The sequence below is a fragment of the Ahaetulla prasina genome, chromosome 3 (genome assembly GCF_028640845.1).
Source record: "Ahaetulla prasina isolate Xishuangbanna chromosome 3, ASM2864084v1, whole genome shotgun sequence".
NCBI classification, from domain to species: Eukaryota; Metazoa; Chordata; class Lepidosauria; order Squamata; family Colubridae; genus Ahaetulla; species Ahaetulla prasina.
Window position 1 is genome coordinate 144,457,634 of NC_080541.1, and position 7,698 is coordinate 144,465,331.

At 39.8% G+C, this 7,698-nt stretch overlaps 1 long non-coding RNA gene across 1 annotated transcript; it reads right to left on the bottom strand.

The window, feature by feature from the left end:
* Positions 1–733: 733 nt before the first annotated feature.
* Positions 734–7,485, bottom strand: LOC131195335 (uncharacterized). Its single transcript, XR_009154417.1, has 4 exons — positions 7,388–7,485; positions 6,923–7,279; positions 4,164–4,379; positions 734–3,202 (listed from the first exon to the last, which is right to left on the bottom strand). It is a non-coding gene; the product is annotated as an uncharacterized LOC131195335 (long non-coding RNA).
* Between the last annotated feature and the right edge of the window lie 213 nt (positions 7,486–7,698).

Sequence of the window (7,698 nt, forward strand, 5' to 3'; positions counted from 1 at the left end):
AATGGGGAAAGCCAGAATTGCTTAACATCATACAATTCACTTAACAACCGGAGGGATTCCCTTAACAACTGTGGCAAAAAAGGACACAAAATGGGGCATGACTCACATAACAACTGCCTCACTTAGAAATGGAAGTTCTGATCCCAAGTGTGGCTGTATTTTGATGCACATCAATACATGAATGTCCCCTGGGTTCATGGGTCTTATCTCTAAGGAAGGAACTGGAGTTGCATTTTGCATTGCTCTTCTTTACCACAATATGAAAATACGTTCAATTTCAGGTGCCTTTCCACACACTGAGTGAATGATCCGCACTGAATTTTTTATATTGGTTTTTTACTTGATTTCACCTTAATTGATACATCTAATGTATACGTACACATGAAGCATATTTTAATTTTGTAAAGTGAATGATAATTTATAAAGTATTAAATAATGAAACAGAATTGGATGCAAACATAGTCACATTTACAGTAGCCCCAGTGAAAGGAATGAAGTTCATCTTGATTATATAGATGCACTGATTTAAATGATTTAATCATAAGCATTACTCAGTCTGAATACGATAAATAAATGGTTTGATTTTCATATGAATAGGATAGCAACTAGATATGGAAACTTCTTTCCTCTGGGAATAAAACCAAAATGGATGTGTGAAAGGAGATCTTAAGTGATATTCATTTTCCTGAACCTAGATATATGGCCATTCAAGATTGTCTCTTGTAAAGCTAGATGGCTAGACAGCTTTTATTTGGAAATTGCCTTTTGAATTGAAGGCAGTGGGGTGTTTTTTTTTATCCACTGGTAAGCAAGCCTGTCTGTATGCTGATCACAGTAATTGACAGCATTCAGGGGACAAAAGGATACTGGTTCCTGAACTTCCACTGTTATTCTTCCATCATAGCTAAAGAATGCATTTATGATATGCCAATAACTCTGGTGTTTTTTCTCAGTCAAGGGTATAACTATAAAGGTACATTCTGTCAAGCAGGCTAGTAAAAGTTAAGCTACAAATGTTTACTTGGAACTAAGCTCTAAAGCATATGATACAGGAAATGTGTATCCCACTGCCCATTTCTGTGGTATTATTTTCTCTGGTATAAGCATGCAGTGACTTAATCCAGACTGGGATCACTGAGGATCAGGAGACTAATGCTCCCTCTGTTTTTTTTTTAATCAACCCACTTGGCAGAGACCTGGATTTTTAAAAACTTTAGTGGCACCAAACACAAACACATAAATACATATATATTTGGGGTGTGTGGATGTGATTTTTTTCTTTAAAGGACAAGACTGGAGGCAAATATTTTGCCTTTCCATATATATATGGAAAGGCAAAATATATATATAAACTTTTTTTTCTAGATCGGGTCAGATAAGACAAGAAATAAAAGCAATAATTAGGACAACAAAGAATGGACGTCTATATGATCACATTTAGCCCTAAATCCCAATGATTTCAGAAGGGATTGTTCCCAATAAATATATATTCCATGATTCCCATACTTTCAACTACATTTTAGTTACATTTTAGACTCAGACGATATCTCTGCTACAGTATTGTACATGCATAATGAAGTTAAAGTGTTAATCTCTGTCCCAGAGAAATAAGAGACTTGGGCTCTAGGAAGAATACACTGTCGAATTCTGTAATCTTTGAGGAATTTATTTATTTATTTATTAGATTTTTATCTTGCCCTTATTACTTTATAAGTAACTTAATGTGGAGAACATACTGTATACTATTATCCTTCATCCTCCTATTTTCCCCACAACAACAGGTGGATTGGGCTGAGCGAGAGTGTCTGGCCCAAGGTCACCAACTGGCTTTCATGCCTCAGGCAGGACTAGAATTCAGGTTCCTTAGTTTCTAGGCCAGCATCTTAACCCCGACACATAGAATTCAGCAGCTGTAAAACCGGTCTTATGTTGCTAGGTGAATATAATGTAGCTGTCGTGTCCCACTCCTCCGCTGACGGCCGGGTCAGGGAAATCTGAATCAGGCGTGCCTCTGCAGCTCTGCCAAAGTCCTAGCAAAGTCCTCAGGGCAGGCAGGAGACCAGAAAGTGACTTCAGCAGGATATGTTAGACTTTGCCTGACTCAGAGAATGCCAGAAAGCAGATCCTTTATATAGGCCATGGGGTGTGGCTCCATGACTCAGCACTTATCCAGGCCTGCCCCTCCCTTCCTTCTGTCGCCGCCGCCTATCAATTCTTCTGAAGCGAGGGTCACTCCAGTCGGCAGCTGTTGGTAATTGACCTTCCTCAAGCTCACATGCTGTGGGGGAGGGGGAGGGGTCTAGTTGCTCTGTTTGCCTGGGCATGGAGCCAGAGCTGGGGGCTGGAGGTACTTCTTCCTCCTCAGCCTGTCTGGGCATGGAGCCAGGGCTGGGGCCGGGAGGCATGCTAGGACATTCCTCAGTGTTCGGAAGCAGATAAGAAGGCCCCGGCTGTGGTGAAAGCGGATGAGACACAACAGTAGCCTTGCTCACACTATGAATGAATAGAGTGGATTTGCAGTAATAATCAGCAGATTATCATGCCGGAATAGAACCTATGCATATATTAATCATCAGAATTACCAGAAACATTTGGGGACTTCTAATAGAAACCTACAGGTATTTCTATAGACTTCTGTTCTAGACATTGAAGTCCATACATCTTCAAGCTACCAAAGCTGAGAAACACTGGTCTATAGGGTGCATTTCTATTTTGGCCATTAGGCCCCATCTATTTCTACTTTACCCCCAGTATGTATTGTATGTTCCATATATACACATACAAATAGTTCTCGACTTACAACCATTCGTTTAGTGACTGTTCAAAGTCACAGCACTGAAAAACGTGTCTTCCAACCAATTATCACTCTTATGACCATCGCAGTATCCCATGGTCACGTGATCAAAATTTGGACACTTGGCAACTGGCCTGTATTTTCAGTGGTAGCAGCATTTCAGGGTCATGCAATCACCATTTGTGACCTTCCCAACTGGCTTTTGACGTGACAAAGTCAATGGGGGAAGCCAGATTCGCTTAACAATCACATGATTCACTTAGCAACTGCAATGATTCACTTAACATTTGTGGTGAAAAAAAGGTCATAAAATCAGGTACAATTCACTCAGCAACTACCTTGCTTAGCAATGGAATTCTGTGGTCCCAACTGTGGTCATAAGTTGAGGACTATCTGTATGCCGAACACCTAAGAGAGAGAACGCAAAAGAGTTTAAATGAAATGCTTACAAGTTCTCATTGGGAACAATACCATATTTCTTTCTTCTTCAGCAACACCAAATACTAATTACGGAGAATCATTTTTATTTTGACTAGGGAATAAAATGGACACATTCAAGGATGTCTCTTTACGCTCAGCTTTTGATTAATGGCAGCATGTTTCCATTTGCAAAGAGACTTCCTGAGTGCAAGGAAATGAGTGCTGGGAATGGCTTTATAAAGTTGATTTGTTTTATACGGTGGTCTAAAATCCTCACGGCTGTTCATCAGTGATTCATAAACGCTGACTGATAATTGGTCTGGCAATAGTATTTAGCAAGCCGTGGCATGGCTTATGTTGTGAACTGGAAAGATGACAAATAAGTGACCTTTCATAGGCTGTTACTGGTTGCTTTCTAGTGCGGTAACTCAAGGACAGAACACATGTTCTGCATGCACAGCCCCTGAGATCTCCAGAAGGCACTGAAATATTTCTGTTTAAAAGCCCGGAGAAGTTTTGTGAGTCAGAATCGGAAATAAAAAGTATTGCAGTCTGGCTTGAGGTAAAGCTGTGGCCTGCATTTTAATTGTAAGGCTTGGCTTAGGTATATTGGCAAAAGAGCACATTTCTGTTAGTCTCAGAAGGAGCGCACACACGCATACACACACACACACACACACACACACACACACACACACACACCCCAAACTGCCACTTAAGTATCTCTCTTATAGTGACCAACAGTCCTAATTAAGTTCATTGGAGCTATGAATCCGGCTGCCATTCTAGACATTTCTCCTATCTGCCTAAAACGACAAGGAAACAAAGAGTGGTAAAAGAGCTTTTTATAAACCATCAAAAGTGGCATCCATTTAAACATTCTCATTTTGAAAAACATGAGCCTATTTCATATTCTGCTCTTTTATTTTAATAAATGAAAAACACTCACCTCTGGTAGTTGTCATCTGTGCTGAACTGTGATAAGCTGCTTGACATGTTAATATTCACTCACAGCCACCCATATAGAGATTCTGGGAAGATGTCCAGAACAGGGCATGTTTCTTGTCTGATTTTTTTGTGGGGAATTTGAGCTATGGGTTAGGGCTGAGCAGGATGGATGGGTTCAAGGGCAGCTGCTTGAGCACATGGGGTGTTTCCATCAACCCTACGAATAAGGCAATGATGGCAAAACCTATAACATGTGTGTCAAAAGTGATGTGTCATGGCATTTTGGTGACACACCAGTGTTCATCAACATCCAACAACTATTCTCAAAAGCACACCCTATTCTCGCACAATCTCCCGAAAATGAGTTTTTTACTTTTTCTTTTGATAATTATGCAGTGTTTCTTTATATAATACATAGAATCACACATGATTGGAATGTATTTTTTTAAATAAATGAATATATAAAGAATTATTTCTCTTTCATTTGGGGACAGGGCCCACACTGAGGCTGAGCCCATAAGGTTCACCATGACTGAATTAGGACTTGGGTACCCTTCAGTGTCTTCAGAGAAGAATTGTGACTCCCTCAGATGTACAAAACTTTTCCTCATAACAATTTGCAATAGCTCTCCATTTCTAGCTGATGACTGGCATTGGAAGGCTTGCATTTACTGGAAGAACATAGTTCAGGGCTTACCTCATTGCTGAGTGACTCTCCCTATTTATGAGGCAGTATGTCCCAAGCATTTGGGTCAGTGTCTATTTATTCTTACTTATTGGTCAAGCTAGTGGACAGTTGACTTTCTCCTTGCAGAGAAATAGGCCAATATTTTTTTAATCTGCACAGATTAAAAAAAAAACCCGCTAACTGAAGAGCATGAGGTGAATTGTTTGAATGATAAATGGTTTTCATTATTTAGGTGGAATAGCTGTTACATCTTATCACATTACGTATATTTATTACAACCCATTATCTTAACAAGCTTTTCTTTACTGGCAAGGTACAGTCTCCAGTCATATTTGGAGGATCCTGGGCTTGAGAAACGAGCCTAATTACGCAGACCATTTCTGACAATTCCAAAATTCAGGAAGCAGCAAAATTGCATCTTTGCTGCAGATGGTGAGGCTGCAATCATGTACATTTATATTAAAATAACACATTGAACTCAGCCTGGCTTTCTCTCGAGGAGAGACAGAAATAGAGGCAGAGAGACAGAGACAGAGGGAGATCAGGGCATTGTTAAGAATTAAAGGCCACAGCACATTGGGTGATTTATTAATTCGGACTTTAATTCTCCACCTCATACTTTCTCAACATACTTTCTATTGTTAAAGACATTGAGTGCCTAATTAATTATTAAGCAATGAAGACTCCTTTGATATTTCTCTTCAGCCTCACTGTCCTCCTTCAGTGTGCTTCTTCCATTCATATTCCCTCAAGTCACTTTGTTTCTCAGGCTTTGGCCTTTTGCCGACATTTTGTTTTTTTGATGTTAACAACTGTTAAAGTTAACAACTTTAGATTCATTCTTTGCTCCCTGTGACATCCCCTTTTATATGTTTTGCTGGAATCTACAGCTTTCCTTCTAATTTTCTTCAGCTGGATCTCTACATTTTAAAGGAAGCCTTCTTTAATGTTTAATGTTTAATGTTTCATTGACTTCGTTATTTAACCATATCCAAATATCCTCTTGGATTCGTTCATTTTCCCACATCCTGTAAACGTCATTTTATTCAGCCTAATTTTTTTTTTAATTAAATTTTTATACCGCCCTTCTCCCGAAGGACTCAGGGCGGTGTACAGCCAAGATAAAACATGAAATATATACAAATTAAAACATTTAAAACCTAGCAAATTACAAAAAGGCTGATAATTAAAATTTAGTTTTAAAATTTTAGAAATATTAATAAAACCCCGAATTAAAATTTAACACTATTATGCCAGTCCCGCTTGAATAAATAGGTGTGTTTTTAGCTCACGACAAAAGGTCCGAAGATCAGGCACTTGACGTAAGCCGGGGGGAAGTTCGTTCCAGAGCGTCGGCGCCCCCACAGAGAAGGCCCTACTCCTGGGGGCCGCCAGCCAACACTGTTTGGCGGACGGCACCCTGAGGAGACCCTCTCTGTGAGAGCGTACGGGTCGGTGGGAGGCATAAGGTAACAGCAGGCGGTCTCGTAAGTAATTATTACATTTGTAAATCACGTCAGCACTGTGAAAGGTTTTGAACTTTACGACTCTCTCCTTACACATATTTTAACAAATATTCTTATTTTTTTCAAAAATTCCTTTCTCTTATATTAAATATTTATTTGCACTTCAATTTCTTGGTAATTTTCCACTCAAGTTTTGCTAAAAAGATTTAAAAAAAAAAAGAGGATTGCTATAAACCATATGCCAATGAAAATAAAAATAAATGCAACGAAAGTCAAAAATAAAGAAGGCAAACTGAGGGAAACAAATTTTGCTTGTTTGTTGCATACAATAATAAAGCTGAGCTTGCTTTTTATTCATTTTTAAGGGCACTTCCACACCAGTACCACTTCTGCTCCCTAGAAGCTGTTTGGAAATGACTCACAATTATCTTCATATTTGCAAACCCATAAATGATGAAGACAGAAAATGCTCTAAATTACTGATGATGATAATAATGGCATTGCCCTCTTCTCCATACAAAGGAATAAGAAAGCAATCTGGTGTTTTGAACAGGCAAGGGGAAGGAAGAAACTGCCCGAATCTTGTTGTTAATTCTGCTTGCTTACCTGAGCAGGTAAATAGGAACTGCAAAGCTGTCAAGCCAGAATCTTCCTTCTAAAGCTGGCAGGAAGGCTGAAATTCAGGAATCAGGCTAGAGGAGAGAGCCTTCCTGCCCCAGCAGGGATGATGGCCCACTCCCAAATTCCATTAAGCTCCAGCAAGCTTTATGTCCTGCTTTAAGGCTGAGCAGGCAACTGGCTCAGTTTACAAGTGGTTTGTTGCCAAGTAATATTGCAGTCAATTATTAAGGCAGACAGAGATTTGGCTATGCTGTGTCAATGCGCAGACCCTCTGGAGGAATATAGGGAGTGTGCCTTGCTTGATAGCCAGACATGGCACACAGGGTTTAGTGTTCAGTCAATCTGTAGGATAAAAACAGAGCACAAGTTCAGGGAAATAAGACACATTGCAAACACAGCCACAATAATCCAAGAATTAAATGCCAAAGAACTTAGTCAGCTGATCTTAACTGAAGACATGAGGATCAAGAAGCAGAGCAGGAAATAAGGAACCCAGCTCTGCCAAGCGGTTTCCAATAGAAAGATCATTGGCGATGGCTCTTAAACGGGTTCAGATGCAGGTATGAATCAGTTCCAGTCTTTGGCATCTTTCCTTCTTGAGCAGCTGAGCAGATCACTTTTTCTCAACTCTTAGAAACTGCTGCGGCTTGATACCTGGCCAAGATTTAGCCTCTCAACACTTGACTCCTCTTGCACATGTTCCTACTGAGACTTGCAAGTCTGAAAGCACAATTCTCTCCCCACACCCCACAACAAACACA